Here is a 16,526-nt window from a genome sequence, read left to right as displayed (position 1 = left end):
TAGTCTTCATATGTAATAATATGCCTAGGGTTAATAAATCTGTATGATTTTATTAGTTTATCAATGAAATTCAAACTTGTGTAATAAATGATTGTCCAAAATCCATCAAAAGTGGACCACTGTAGCCTTGTTGAATTATGAAGTTTTATATGAGTCTAATGACATTCCTGGTGGTTGATGTGCATTAGCTGTGCATTGTACTCCTGTAACCCACCACGCTCTCCCTTCATTCTTCTGTATATCATCTATTATCAGCTATTTTGGCCATTGTGTTTGTATTATCTGGAAAAGAGGGATTCTTCTGATGAAATATTTTATTATTGTTCTGATTTTAATAATGAAATTAAATATAGAAATATTAATTATTTTTCATGAACTATGCAAAAACTGACCACTCCATTGCATTTCTCTAGGCCTAGTGTTCAGAGTTAATCTCATTCTTCTACACATTCATATTTCACAACATTTTCTCTACTATGTTATTTCAACATTATGGAGGATTTCTTTTTTGGGTGAGTTATTAGGGAAATGTATGTCTTCTTCATTAAATTTATCTGCAGCGGCATTGAACACTTTCACTTCAATTAACCGTTCAACTCGGTGCTCTCCATAGGACATCATCATGATGGCTCTGATTGATAACTGTACCACAGTAAATTATGAAAGCTCTATGAAGGAGGTAGAGCATAGTACGTATACTGCTCCACTATAGCTAACAAGGATAGGTCTTATATTTTCTATAGTATAGCACCCTAAAAATTCATTTAATGTTTGGCCCTTTCTGGTTAAAAATCAAATTTTTTTCAGCAAGTTTATATGTGTGTGTGTGTGTGACACACACATACATATCAGATTGATATATATATCATTATATATATATATATATATATATGATACAAAGCGGTGATCTGCTAATTCACACATATCTATGAATTCCTGCCTCCCTTTTAGTTTCCATTTTAAAAGCATTGCAATAAAAGAAGAAAGCAGAACAAATCTGGGTGATTTTAGACTACAAAGATCAATATGTTATATGTTCTCATATACATTACAGAAGCAATGAAACATGGATCTAAAGATAAATGATCATTACAGAAGCAATGAAATATGGATATAAAGATAAATGATCTCTTAAAAACAAAAGATAAATGATGATAAATAAAAGGTCCTTATAAATAAAAAAGAAATAAATTATAAGAATACTTAAGTTAGATAATAATTTGCTCAGAAATAGGTATTTAAAAGATATTACTTTTAATTTTGATGTGGTGGGAATTATGCCTTCAATACACCTGAACTATACATATACATACACACACACACACACACACACAAACCCTACACTAATTTCATATATATACACAAAATTAATATTTATATACACACATATATAATATACATACATACATAATATACATATATAATATACATACATATATAATATAATATGTATGCACATATATACACATACATATATTATATATATATAATTTATATATACAGACACACATAAACATGTTCAATTTAGGAAGTTCATAAAATACTCGAAAGTTTAACAGTTGCTCAAAATAACCATAATAGGACCAACTCATAATGATACCACCATAGGCAAGATCATTAACAAATTTCAGGTACTTTTGAATTTCTTGCAGAACTGACCCTTTATAAATGGTCCTGAGCATAACCTTTGGGATCTGTTCAGCTCTTATACTTATTGACTGTGTTATATTGGATGAGTCATTCGACCACTGAACATTTAAAGCTGGATTTTTATCAGAAAAATGGAGAAGCTAAGTGTGGTAATATGTACTAACCTATGAGGCCATTAAGTGTGAAACTTAGCTGTTGTAGCTATGATACCGAAGGTGGGGATGATAACAAAGATGATGATGATGATGATGATGATGATGATGATGATGAATTCTGCTCCAAAATAGCAAAGCTGGGAAAAAAAAATCTCATAAACCAACAAAACTATTCCTATAGGCATAAATCAAATGCCCAGAATATCCATATAATAACTATTTTATTCAGCTGAAGTCTTTGGAAGTGAGTTAGAATAAATTAAAATATACTGGCAAGTGGGGTTAAGAAAAATAAACCAATAAATAAACAAACAGATGCTGGAAATAAATCCTAAGATTGCTCTTCTGAAAGCCCAAGACATTTGGATGTGGAATTCATCTTGTACTCTATTGCTCCTATTCTGTTCTTATAGATACAGTGGATCCCCTCTTCACTAGGAAAAGCCTGCTAAAGTTTTAGTTGTATTTATTGCCTAGCCAGAAATAATTTAAGGTCTACATTTAGTGTGGAAGGCAGGATACCAAGTCTAGGCCAGTGTTGTTGGTGAAAGAAAGAGAAAGCAAGGAAAAAAGAGAAGAAGAAGAGATGGTAAAGAAAAGGGGTTTAGAGGAAGAAGGGAAAAGGAGATAGCATGTTGAGAAGAAAAGGGGAAGAAATAATAATAAAATGGCAGTAATAATTCTGTGTATGAAAGAGCTTCACATCTTCTATTAATATCCAATTAATATTTTGCTAACAAAATTCAATTTCTTTTTTTTTTTTAAAGATTTTATTTATTTATTTGTAAGAGAGAGAGAGAGTGAGAGCGAGCACAGGCAGACAGAGTGGAAGGCAGAGTCAGAGGGAGAAGCAGGCTCCCTGCGGAGCAAGGAGCCCGATGTGGGACTCGATCCCAGGACGCTAGGATCATGACCTGAGCCGAAGGCAGCTGCTTAACCAACTGAGCAACCCAGGCATCCCCAAAATTCAATTTCTTACAAAAATTCTTTTATACAAGTGGATATTTATATCAGTTGTACATGTGACTTAAAGCAGCATCTTGGAGTGCAATGGTTTTCACTAGAATTCCACAAAATTCTGTCACTGCAGATGTGCAGCATGACTTCACATGGGTTTATGGGATGCTATGAAAATCTGAATGAGAGTGGGTTCTTTATTACCGCTCTAAGGTGCAGAAGTTTGTTAATTCCTTTGTATACGTTCAACATGAAAACAACAACAACAACACAGTTGGTGGAGAGAGAAAAAAATCAAAAAATCATGGAAAGAAGGAAAGTTGGAATTTTTAAAGAAATATAAAAGCTCATCATTTTTAAAACCATAGCATCACTGAAGTCATATAATATATAATGTGCCCCATTCATGTGCTATTGACATCAGTTGAGGAAGGTATAATAAGTTGAATTAGGTATAATACTTTTGTGGAGATAGAATTAAATATGAATCCATATGATATCAGGTAACCCTTTTCCCAGAAATGTACACATTTTTTAATTTAAAAAACTATCATGCATAGTTATTATTGCTATACATGTCTTGAATGTATAAAGATGAGCAAATTTTATTCATAGTCAAATAGTTGTACTGCCTAACAAACAAACAAACAAACAAAGCTCCAATTCTTAAAAATTACATAGCTGGGTATGCTGGCCCAATATTAACCTCAGGGAACTCACTTCCTTCAACGTTTCAGAGCATCACCAATTCCAGCATTGGTATCAAACTGCCTGCCTTTTTGCCAGGGTATTGTGTTTTCTCATTCCCCCAAGCCATGCAGAAATATTTCTCTGTAACCAGAATGCTACCTTCCTAAGAAAGCAACTTTCTAGATGCTGCTTGAATTAATGCCCCAGGCTGAGTTGTATACTTTTTCCCTTGTTTTTTATTAGTATCCTCATCAGAGTTGTATAACTAGTCACATTTTACTATAATTACCTGATAGCTATAAGAGACTACTGTCTTTATCTTGGTATTTTTTCTGTGAAGACACCTGGCACTTATTATGCAATCTTAATGTTTTTGTGTGACCCCTGATACTTTCAGCTTTAATATAACCTTTTTCGTATAATTTATTTTACCACTAGATTGGGCTCAGAAAGGGAGATAATTTAGTTATATGTAGGGAGGTTTGGGATCCTGCATTCCTGCACTGTATTTGAAGAGGTATTTCAAAGTAATTACAGTACTCTAAGATTCCAAGGTTGAGTGAGTACATTCTGAAATTGTTAACGTAACACTTTAAGTCCTAAACTGTTCCCACCTCATAGGTTTTATCACAGAAAGGAGTTTGCAAAGTGTGATTGCTTAGTTTTATGTGTCAACATGGCTAGGCTACAGTATCCAGCTATTTAAATCAAACGCTAATCTAGGTGCTGCTGTGATAGCATTTTGTAGCTGTAGTTAACATGTACAATCAATTGATTTTAAGTCGTCTACCTTTCATAAAGTGGGTGGACCTAATCCAATCAGTTGAAAGGCCCTAGAGTAAAAACTAAAGGTTTTCCAAAGAAGAAATTCTGCCTCAAGACTGCAGGCACAAATCCTGTCTTGCTTTCAAATCAGGAGGCTCTACTCTGCAGGCTTGCCCGCCACAGACTGTGAACTTGCTTGTCCCCACAATAACATGAACCAATTTAAGTGAAAAAAATACACACACATACACACACATACACACACACACACACATACACAGAGTTGACCCTTGAGCAACAGGGGTTTAAACTGGGTGTGTCCACTTATACAAAGATTTTCAATAAATATGGTACTGTAATGTAAATGTATTTTACTCTTCTGCTTTTCTTAATAACATTTACTTTTTCTGGCTTATTTTGTATATAATACATGCAAAATATGTGTTAATCAACTTTATGCTATTGATAAGGCTTCTGGTCAAGAGTAGTAGGAGTAGTTTCATTTCTGGGCAGTCAAAAGTTATATGTGGATTTTTGACTGTTAGGACTCCTAACCCCCACACTGTTCAAGTGTCAATGGTAGGTATTCATGTATATATGTATGTATGTATCTATGTATAAATACATACATATATATATATATATATATATGTATTTTTTGCCCTCTCTAGGAAACACTGATACACACAGAATAATGAGTTCAAAGAATAAAACAAACAAACAAACAAAAAAAACCAGGTAGCATAATAAATGTTAATGTTTTCAGCTTCAGTGCAAAGTGGAAAAAATGTAAAATTAATGTTCCAATAATAGCACTAAATACTCAAAATATATACTTTTAATACATAATGCTTTCGTTAATTCCATGTGATGCTTATATATAAAAAATGTAAATGTGAATTCAGGTAACAAATGACCACTTTATATTCACATTAAGCATGAAAACAAAGAACATAGAGCAAACATAACATTTCTCAATTTTTAAATCTCGCAATATTTAGGCTGCTAGTTATAATATCTGGTAGAAATAATTTAACACATTGCCCTCTATGCTTACATTTAGATGTCATGAAGTAAACCTTACAAATGAAATGCGGACAAAAAACATTATGTTCTAAAATTATATAAACCAACAATATAACATTTTTAAAAAAGATTTCACTTATTTATTTGACAGAGGGAGATCATAAGTAGGCAGAGAGGCAGGCAGAGAGAATGAGAGAGGAGGAAGCAGGCTCCCTGCCAAGTAGAGAGCCTGATGCGGGGCTCGATCCCAGGACCCTGAGATCATGACCTGAGCCAAAGGCAGAGGCTCAACCCCACTGAGCCACCCAGGTGCCCCAACAATATAGCATTTTTTAACTGCTTATTACACCGTACTATTATTCAGAACCCTCTTGGCTTCTTTGCTCAAAGGAGACAGAAAGGGAAGGATGGAAGAAGAAAAGGGGAAGCAGGGCCAGGGGTGGAAGTGAGGAGGAAGAGATACATGATGGGAGGAGAAAAGGAAGAGGGGGAAGAGGAGGAGAAGAGAAATGTATTTTTCTTTGATTAACAGAGAGACTATTTTCAATATCTAAGTGTCCTTGGGGATTGAATCGCGTATTTATAAAAAAAAATTTACATTTTCCCCAGCCACTTTTGACAGTGCTCTTTTATTCTTATTTTTTAATTCACAGTGCATTCCCAAAACTGTAATGCATTTATTTCTATGATTGTTTTTGACAGACCCTGGCATGTTACTCAATTATCTGCACATAAATGAGGACTTTCACACAAATGCTAAGCCTAAAGATTCAAAAGCAAATCCTGGCCAAGGTATGAAATGTGTCAGAATTCTTAGCCTCATGGTAGGTTTACTTCAGGTTTGGAATGGGGAATATTTGTGTAGAGAGCCCTCTGAATACCCATGCTGCTCAGTCTTTAGCTGGCTCCGATTCTTTACATATTGACCCAAACCAAAAAACGAGGCTTCTGCCAATTTTTTTTTTTTTTTTATATAGTTTCAGTTTTTCACTAGGTGGAAATTCCTGTCAGAAACTCAGACACCTGGAATGGTGTCCTTGGTGAGTAATACATTACCTGCCAAGCTAAACTCTTCCTCTAGGAAACTGTTATTTTTGTCCCATTTTCCAATTTAACTGATCTTCTCCATGCTTTCAATGGGTTAATTTTTTAGATTAGCGGGGTAGCTAACTATATTCTTCGAGGATTTGAGAAACTAACAACTTAGACCAGCCAATCTTATCCAGTATCATCTTTCTTATTCCTCCTCACATCTTGCTGTTGGGGCCCTAGCATGCCTGAACCCTAAATCAAACTGAATAATAAAATTATGCTTTCAAATACTTCAGAGATTGTAAGCATAATAGAATATACACTATGAAGTTAAAATTATATAGGCAATGATAATTTCAGGAAAGTCTTCCTATTTCTCAGAAGTTGGTAACTTTGCAGTACTTAATTAGAATATTTATCTTCAAGGTTAGTATCTATTGAATATTGACAAATAACTATATCACTTATATCACTAGCTAATAAAAGACTAGTAAAATGCCAATGATGTATGAAAAAGACCTTGCAAAAATTGATTTTTTTAAAAGATTTTATTTATTTATTTGACAGAGAGTTAGAGAGCACAAGTAGGCACCACGGCAGGCAGAGAGAGAGGGAAAAGTAGGCTCCCCAACAAGCAGGGAGCTGGATATGGAGCTCGATTCCAGGACTCTGGGATCATGATCTGAGCCAAAGATGGTCACTCAACAGACTGAGCCACCCAGGCATCCCTAAAAATGGATTTGTTTTTTAAAAACACAAGAAAATTATATAATGTCAGTTTCATTGTTTCTGAGGAACTTATAAGTGAGGAAACAAAATAGTCAAGGTGAAAGAATATATAGTCACTTTTGGAGAAATTTCGTAGTTTTGCACATAAAATTAATAATCCATAAGAACAGGAATATCTCTGTATATGCTAGCTAAATAGTTTTTCTCAATTTTTAAACTTTTGTCGAAGTATGTGGAGGGTAAATGGTCATGGTTTTCTAAACTAGCCACTTTATCTAACAGATGGACAGACAGCCATCAACTAGAGATTATACCTTATTGGAAAGTTTCAAAATACAATGCCTGGTTAAAACCTTTGTGCCAGATGAATTTTCTACCTTGGCATGATAAGTCAACATTGATGGCCATATTATAGTTTGTCAACCACTCTACACAGTTAGGTGTTTATTAATGTGTATAATGAATATAAATGACTAAATAACCTTTGCTAGACAAGAAACATTGTGATGAACAGTGAAGAATTTATAATTTTTTTCAAAAACATCACTACCACTTCAGTTTTTTATTATTAGATTGGACTTATTATAAGATAGCACATGAACAAATAAATTATAAATTATAGATTGAGATATGTGTTCTACACACTCCATAGTTAGCATTCTCTTTGTTCTCATGGAATCCTATACAAGGAAATGGCTTGTCTAGAATGTAGGTTCTTATTCATATGCTTTGTATTAATGAAGATATTGGTTTGCTTACTTCACCAGAGGCTAAACAGAAATCGGAGCTAGTAATGGCAGTCCAGAAAGATTAAAAGGTCATGCAAGGTCCCACAAAGGCTCAGGGTCCTCATGCAAGGTCCCACAAAAGCTCAGTGGTCCACCACTACAGGGTGTCCAGCACTCATAGTAGGTAGCCTACATATTTTCAGTGAGTGAATGAATGACATAATCTATGTATTTGCTCTTCCTCTCAAATAAACCCGCTCTCTCTCTCTACACACATACACACACACACACACACACACAAATGGTAAAACAGGTTAGACTTAAATTTAAATAAAGACTACCAAGCTCTGGCAATGATATAACACAATGAATTAATGACATCATTTTTAATTTTACCCAGTTCTTACTTTATTAGGTAGATAGCTGCAAAGCACTAGAACTTGTAGGGACTGAGAATCTCTTTTTTCCTAGAATACACTGTGGGATGTAACTCTTGTTGTAGATGACATGACTCGTATCTATCTACCTGTTAAGGAATATGCTTCCAAAAGAAAGGATTTTATAAAATGCCTTTTATCAAAATCAAGGATTTATACAATCTGTTTTTCTTCAGATATAAGCAGGGAAATATGGAAATAATAGGAACTGCCTAGTCAGTTTTTAAAAAACAAAAACAAAAACAAAAAAACAAGTTATCATCTCTGAATCACTAGACCAATAAGTAATGTTTCAATTTTTATAGACACAACACTGCTTTAAAAATGGATATGATGGGGTACCTGGGTGTTACAGTCAGTTAAGTGTCTACCTCTTAGTTTCAGCTCAGGTCATGATCTCAGAGTTGTAAGATTAAGGCCCACGATGGGCTCTATGTTCTGTGTGGGGTCTGTTTGAGATTCTCTCTCCCTCTCCCTCAAATAAAAAAATAAATCTTTAAATAAATAATACCCCCAAATAAATAAATCTTTAAAAAAATGGACAAGATACTCCATACTATTCTAGCCTTCTTGTTATCATATGTAAAAAATCTTATATGTATTTATATTACATATAAAGTATGTCTTTACTTCTTATAATATATGAAAGTATTAAGGTATTAAGGTAGGTACTATGGAAAGTTTTAAGGTATTAACCTGCAGACAACTCAAAAATAAAAAATATAAAAATATTTTTATATTTATAGCAACACTTACTAAATCAAAGACCTTCATCTCCAACATCTAATAGGAAAAAAGATTTTATATAAATTTTATAGGTTTCCAGACTGCTAAATAATGAATATCTTATTCAGTTTCTCTTGATGACTTTTGGGTTTAACTATAGAAGATCTACAATCTGTATTTCTAATGTGACTTTGGATAAAGTCCATTAACAGTAATTTAGTAAACAAAGAAAGAATCTCTGTGGATTAAGAACATATTAAAATAGGCATTAAATGATGCTCCTCAAATTAAATGCAAATTATGGAATACATTAATTACCAAATAACTCTAAGAGTTATGTCAGAAATCTGAGAAATTCTCAGGTTTGATTTTTACTGAAGTCATCAAGTTATAGGAAAGGGTCATGTTTAAGGAAATATTGTGGGTAATCAACAATTATTTTCAGAGAAACTGAACACTCTAAACAGGTGTGTTAAAAATTATTATTCTTTCTCCTTTATTCATTATTAATGCTTTAAATCAGTGGTTCTTAATGAGGGGTAATTTTGTCCTCCCTCCTCCCCTTTCCCACCAAGGAGACAGTTGGCCACATTTTAGAGATATTTGGTCATGACTTGAGAATTGCTACTGACATCTAGTGGGCAAAGGTCAGGGATGCTCCTAAACTTCTACAAGGCAAAAAGAACCTCTCACAGCAAAAATGATCTGGCCCCAAATTCCAAGGGCACAGAAGTTGTTATTCAATAAGGTGTTGAAACTTCATGTTAAAATTTCACAACTATTCCTGGGTAAATAATCCCACACCTTAACACATAAAACTGAATCTGAAGATCATTCAGGATAAAGAAAAAATATCTTAAAAGCTAAGGAAAAAGAGACAAATTAGCTAAAAGGGAACAGCAGTAAGATTAAAAACAGAATTCTCATCAGAAGACACAGATGCTAGAGAAAATATTCAAAATGTACATCAAAATTAAAATAGAAATCTGTTTTAAACTAGAATTCTACGTCAAGAAAACACTGCAGACATAAAATTGTTATAAGGAGTCACCACTCACACTTCTTCACCGAAAATCAAGTTAATAAATTATATTCTTAGGTAAGAAGAGCAAACTCAGAGGAATGTTAGAATGCCAAGGGAAGAAACTGATTAATAGCTAGACAAACTGCATCAACAACTGATTATAAAATTTATAAAACCAAACCTGATGTTTTGTGTTAAAAAGTGGAAATGGACTCCTATAATTCATTGTCATAAAACATTCATATCACAATTAAAGCATTATATGCATACATATATATGAATATATTTCCTAAAAAAGACTTAGATTTAATATATTTACTCAGTTATGTCTTGACTTAGATATGTTTAATATTTTTAAGGCAGCAGTTTTCAAATTAAACATGGCAGCTTGGATATATAGAGTTACTAATGGTGTCTCACAAAATCACCCCCAAAAATGGCAGTAGAGCAATAAAAGGACATGAGCCCATAAAGATAAAGCAAATATTAAAAAAAAAAAGAAAGAAAAAGATGGTAAGATTAGAAATGTAAATTTATAGTGATATTCTGAAAAAACCTAGTAGCAAATAGTGGCATCAATTATAGGACATTGCATGCCCTGTAACCAGAGAAATATTCAGGAATTAGAAGCACTATATATATTTAAAAAATGGGGGCCCATTGTAGCTGAAAAAAAGATTAGTTGTACATTTTTACAAGAAAACTTTATTTTTTCCCTATCTTCTTCCAATCCTCAAAACAACAGAATAAACTTTAGTCTCCTGAGAGTATTAACCAATGAAACTGCAGTTATGGACACTAGGTCTAGTGTGAGATCAGGGGTAATGTTCTGCATTTAATATTAGAGCAACAGTCATTCTCCCAGCCCTTGACTCTGCAAATACTGTCTGGAAACTTATTATAACCTTAACCTCAGTGCAAACCTACTGAAGATACAGTATCATTCAATACATAGTATTAAAAGGTTCCTCTCTGTGGAAACTGATCTGCATAAATGAAAACATTGACATTGGGGCTGATAAATAAAAAGCCTAACTTACTCACAGTGAGGCTTACCATGTACCATTTAGCCCATCCCTAAAGAAAGCACCCCCACATACAAATTTTGTGTTTATTCTTCAATCTCCATGCTAAGCCATAGTTTAAAAATGTCAAATATTTAAGAAAAGTCTGACATTAAAAGCAGAGACTATGAGAAATACAAGGATAAAAGGAATTTAAGGTAAACGGAAACTTCATGTAATAGAATACATTTTAAAACAATAATAATTCAGAGAAAATGTATACATACATTAAAAAAAGAATATAATGAAATAAGGTAATAGATAATGAAAAGAGGCCTTGGAACTTAAATATAATTCCAAATATAATGACAAAGAACATAATAAGAATATAATGACAAAACATAATTTTCATAGACATTTGAAAAATAGTGTTTTCAGAAACTCAGAAAAATGAAAAGATAAAATCTAAGGAAAAAATATTTTGTAAAGGTAGATTCAATCCAGGAAGGTCAATATACAAAGAAGAGTAGTTCTAGGACTTAAATAGAAAATATTATAAAAGATCAAAATGGCCAACATAATGTGGTAGTCATTATGTGTTATTAATCTAAAGGTACGAATATATTGAGAGAATGAAGAGAAGAAAAATATAAAGGGTGGTGACAGGCTGAAAAAGAGCTAAATCTTTATCTTCTAAATTAAATTAAGATGTGATAGATTATATATAAAGTAAAAATATTGATATTTTTACTATCAACAAGGAGCACAACACAGAAGAAATAGGTAATTCATTTCATAAAGTTTACACTAATGAAAACTAGAAAGTATTATGGTATATAAATTAAAGTGTTATACAATGGAGTCTACAAAATAAGTTATGTATATTATCATATAAATATCATGGAAATACTGAATAGATAAAATTTCATAATAATATCATATCAGTTTCATTTGTCTGCAAGTAAAAATAAAAACTTCCCAAATCATCTCAATAATAATAGAATTTGTCATTTCATTTTTAAAGAATTTTAGAACTTGTTCAAGATTTTTTTTTTAAGATTTTAGAGTGTGAGAGAGAGAGTGAGAGAATGAGTTGGGCAGGGGCAGAGAGAGCAGCAGACTCCCTGCAGAGAGCCTGACATGGGACTTGATCCATGGGATCCTGGGATCATGATCTGAGCTGAAGGCACACACTTAAACAACTGAGCCACCCAGATGCCCAAGGTTTTTTAAATCAGTAATTCAATAATATTGGTAGATCCCAATTCTTTCCACCTCTCTTGTTTGTTAGTTCTAAGAAATGGTTTCACTTTTAGGCTAGTAACAGATTGAATATGGAAATCTCAGGCATTATGGCAGATTTGACAGGATTAGGTGACAAGATAGAATATCTTCATGTTTTTCTTAGTAGAGAAAAACACTTTCTGAAAGATCACCCAGGAAACTCTCCTATCTTATTGGTCCCAAATAAATCACATGTTAAAGCGAAATGGAAAGATTCAGAGCTGATCCAAAAAAGATGACCATGAAGGGAAAGTACTGCACAATGAGCTTGCAAAATAAAATAAATGTCAGTCAAGTATGTGTGTGTGTGTGTGTGTGTGTGTGTGTACACATATATAAACATGTTTGTGAAAAGTGGTACAGGTACATATATCTATATCATAAAAATGCATGGTATATGCATTTTTGTGTAAACTACAGTACAGTTTATGTATACAGTATAGTTTATGTAAACTACAGTATAGTTTACAAAGAGAAGGGAAGATAATAGGCTGTCAAAGAGAACACAAGGTGGACCTCAGTTGTGTGTTACACTTTATTGATTTAAAAAGATTTTCTAAATCTGAAATAGATACAAAAAATGTTAAGATATATTAAATATCATCTATACATAAGGAGCAATCTTCTATGCACTTTATCTATATGGTCGATATAGTAAATAATAGGTCATGGGGAAATATGAAGGAATGCCTGTATACTAGAATAGTTAAAGGATTAAAAAAGTACAAAGGAAAAACATTATATAAAATAATACCATTACATAAAGATAGCGGGAATAATAATCTATCACATCCTAAAATCTTAAATTCCAAAGTAATGGGGCACCTGGGTGGCTCAGTGGGTTAAGCCGCTGTGGTCAGCTCAGGTCATGATCCCAGGGTCCTGGGATTGAGTCCCGCATTGGGCTCTCTGCTCAGCAGGGAGCCTGCTTGTGATCTCTCTCTCTGTCAAATAAATAAAAAAAAAAATTCCAAAGTAATGATCATTTGTTATACCACATAAGTACATAACTTTTAATCATCAAGATGATTCCAATTCAGAGGCGCGTGGGTGGCTCAGCCCGTTAAGCCTCCGGCTTTTGGCTTCGGCTCAGGTCATGATCTCAGAATCCTGGGATCAATCCCTGTCATGCTGCTTGAAAAATTCTCTCCCTCTGCCCCTCCCCCAACTCACATGCACACCCTCTTTCTCTCTCAAATAAATAAATAAATCTTTAGAAAAAAGATGACTGCAGTTCAGTAATTTTTAATAGATTTTATTTATTTATTTGACAGAAGGAGAGAGATCACAAGTAGGCAGAGCAGCAGGCAGAGAGAGAGAGGGGGGAAGCAGGCTTCCTGCTGAGCAAAGAGCTCAATGTGGGGCTCAATTCCAGGACCCTGAGATCATGACCTGGGCTGGAGCAGGGGCTTAACCCACTGAGCCACCCAGGAGTCCCTGCAGTTCAGTAATTAATAAGAATATAAATGAACTAGTCCCACTGGAATGTAAATCAGTATGGCTATTGTGAAAACAGTATGGAGGTTCCTCAAAAAAACTAAAATCAGAACTACTGTATGATATAAAAATTTTAAACCAAAAGAAATTAAATCAGTACCTCAAAGGGATATCTGTGTTCCCATGTTCATTGCAACATTATTCACAATACCTAATATATGAAAACAATCTAAAAAGAGAGTATCTGGAACTATTATATTATGTGACAAATTTGTTACAAACATTTCAATCTCCTCAAAATAAAATTTTTATATGAAAACACAAAGTTCACATTTACCTCATGAGAACTAGCTATTTCAAAGACTGTGTAAAAAACCCGACAACTCTTCTTCTCCCCAAAACAACAGTTTGACAAAATTCTTCAACAAAAAAGTCAAGAATAACCATTGAAACCATCTATGTTAAAGATGCATTGTGCAAAATCAAAAGCTACCATATTAAGCCCATACACCCCTAGTGGTGCAGAATGTGTGTACCTGTGTAAGGCCACACACTATCAGAAGTGACAAGAGCAAAAATGTGTAAGCTACTAGTTCTTGACTAAAAGTGGAACAGAATTGTTAACTTCCTAAATCACGACCAAATGGAATTTATCCCAGGAATGCAAGGTTGGGTTAATATCAGAAAATGAATTAAAGCTACTTTCCATATCAAAAGAATACAGAACAAAATATCTGAAATCATCTCACTGGTTGAATACACATCTTACAAAAGCCAATATTTATTTATAATAAAAATTCTCAATAAACTAGGAATAGAACTATCAAAATATAACACATAAAAATGGGAAAAGATGGGGCACCTGGGTGGTTCAGTGGGTTAAAGCCGCTGCCTTCAGTTCAGGTCATGATCTCAGGGTCCTGGGATTGAGCCCCGCAACTGGCTCTCTGCTCAGCCGAGAGCCCACTTCCTCCTCTCTCTCCGCCTGCCTCTTTGGCTATTTGTGATCTCTGTCTGTCAAATAAATAAATAAATAAAATCTATTTAAAAAAATGGGAGAAGATTAGAGCTAACATCATATCTAGTGTGAGACACTAAATATCTTATTCTTAAAATCAGGATAAAGGCAAGAATATCTACTCTCATCATTTTTATTCAGCATCATACTGAAGGACCTAGGAAAATAAAGAAAATAAGGTAAGTTAGCAAAATAAGTGGAACCTGAATTGGCAAAGAATAAAAACTGATTTTTAACCCCAAAGTATGTGATTTTGTAGAAGAGTACCAAAAATAGTGACTTAATCCATTCTAATCCATTCTATGGTAGTAGAGCAGGTCTTCCAACCATAAATATTTTACTAGAGAAAATGGTACCTGAGCCTAACATCAAACTATAAGAAATACTTTCAGTTTAAGAGGTTTGGGGAAGAGAATTCATTGAGAGAGGGAGAGAGAGAGAGGGAAGATTGAGAACATGGTATGTGTGAGAAATCCCAAGCTCTTCCATGTTGCCAATGTGAACAGTGTAAGGTAAGAATGATTAGAAAGATCTACTGAAGCTAAACAAGGAGTGGATATTTACCTTTGTACCGTGGTTGATGGAAATTACCACAGTCTTCTAAAATATGTGGTGTCATTTGTATTAAAAAATTCACTTGGGTGATTTTTTGGAGGATAGATTTGAGAACGACATTACTGGTAACACAAAGACAAGGTAGCTAGATGACACAGAACTGCACACAATGAATGGTGGGGACGTCCATCATGACTTTAATAACAGAGATGGGAAAGAGGAAATATTTCTTCAGACATGTAGAATGTAATAAAAACTGAGCTTTGTGATTAATGGGTTTGGATAGATGAGAAAAAGAAGAGACACTGAGGCTTCAAGCTTGGGTGACAAGATCAAGATTGTCTCACTACAGAAGAAAAACATTGGTTTGGAAAAGGATGGGTCAAGATGACACCTTCCATTTGAGATATGTTAAGCTTAAAATGCCTGTTAGTTAAGGTACCAATGTATAGTAGAGAGTTTTAAAGATCTTAATAAATCTATGAGTAATGTTGTTCTGGAAATAAAATTCTAAGGATGTAAACAACAAACACATGGTAACTGATACCCTGAAATGAAATCAGAAATGGGAAGAACAGAACCAAATACAAAATACTAAGGAGTAATTACATATAAGGGCATGCAATAGTGCATAGAGACCAATGCATGAGGAGAGAGAGAAGGATCAATGGATAGAGAGAAGGGGAGAAGCTGAAGGAGGTGGAGGAGAAGCATAAGGAGGAGAAATGTTTAAATATATGTAAAGATAATCAGAATACAGAATTTTAAGAAGGTAAAAATGGTAAATCACCCAATATGGCAATGAACAAATGAGATTCATTCCACGTAACAGTAGAAAGTTTACTGCTCAACTTAGTAAGAAGCATTTAAACAGAATGAGAGAAGCCATGTGACAGTAGTTTTAAGACTGAGACTCAAAAAAGAGGAATTGTTCAGAATGAGATACCAGCACAAGTGATTTAATTTAACAATCAACTACCTACAACTAATAATCAAAAAGGGATAATCCAAGTAGTAGCCACTGGGCAGATAAGCAAGAGATTTCACAGCTACCTGTGATGTATTTCTTCCTTGAGAACCAGTTAATTCTTGTTATCACTGCTGCATTTTTGCAATTAATAGAGGAAATAGTATTACAGAAGATGAAATAAGGAGCCCATAAGTAGAAAAATATTCTGAATGTGAGACAGATATTAATAAATATAAAAAATTATATAAATCAGTTGTGAGTAAAGATCTAGTATGTTTTTTGAGTGTTTCTGGTCTTTCAAAAATTATTTTATTACATTTTCTTGTTAGTCACAGATAA

Source organism: Mustela nigripes, chromosome 9 (genome assembly GCF_022355385.1).
Source record: "Mustela nigripes isolate SB6536 chromosome 9, MUSNIG.SB6536, whole genome shotgun sequence".
NCBI classification, from domain to species: domain Eukaryota; kingdom Metazoa; phylum Chordata; class Mammalia; order Carnivora; family Mustelidae; genus Mustela; species Mustela nigripes.
Note: the sequence above shows the minus strand (reverse complement) of the source record.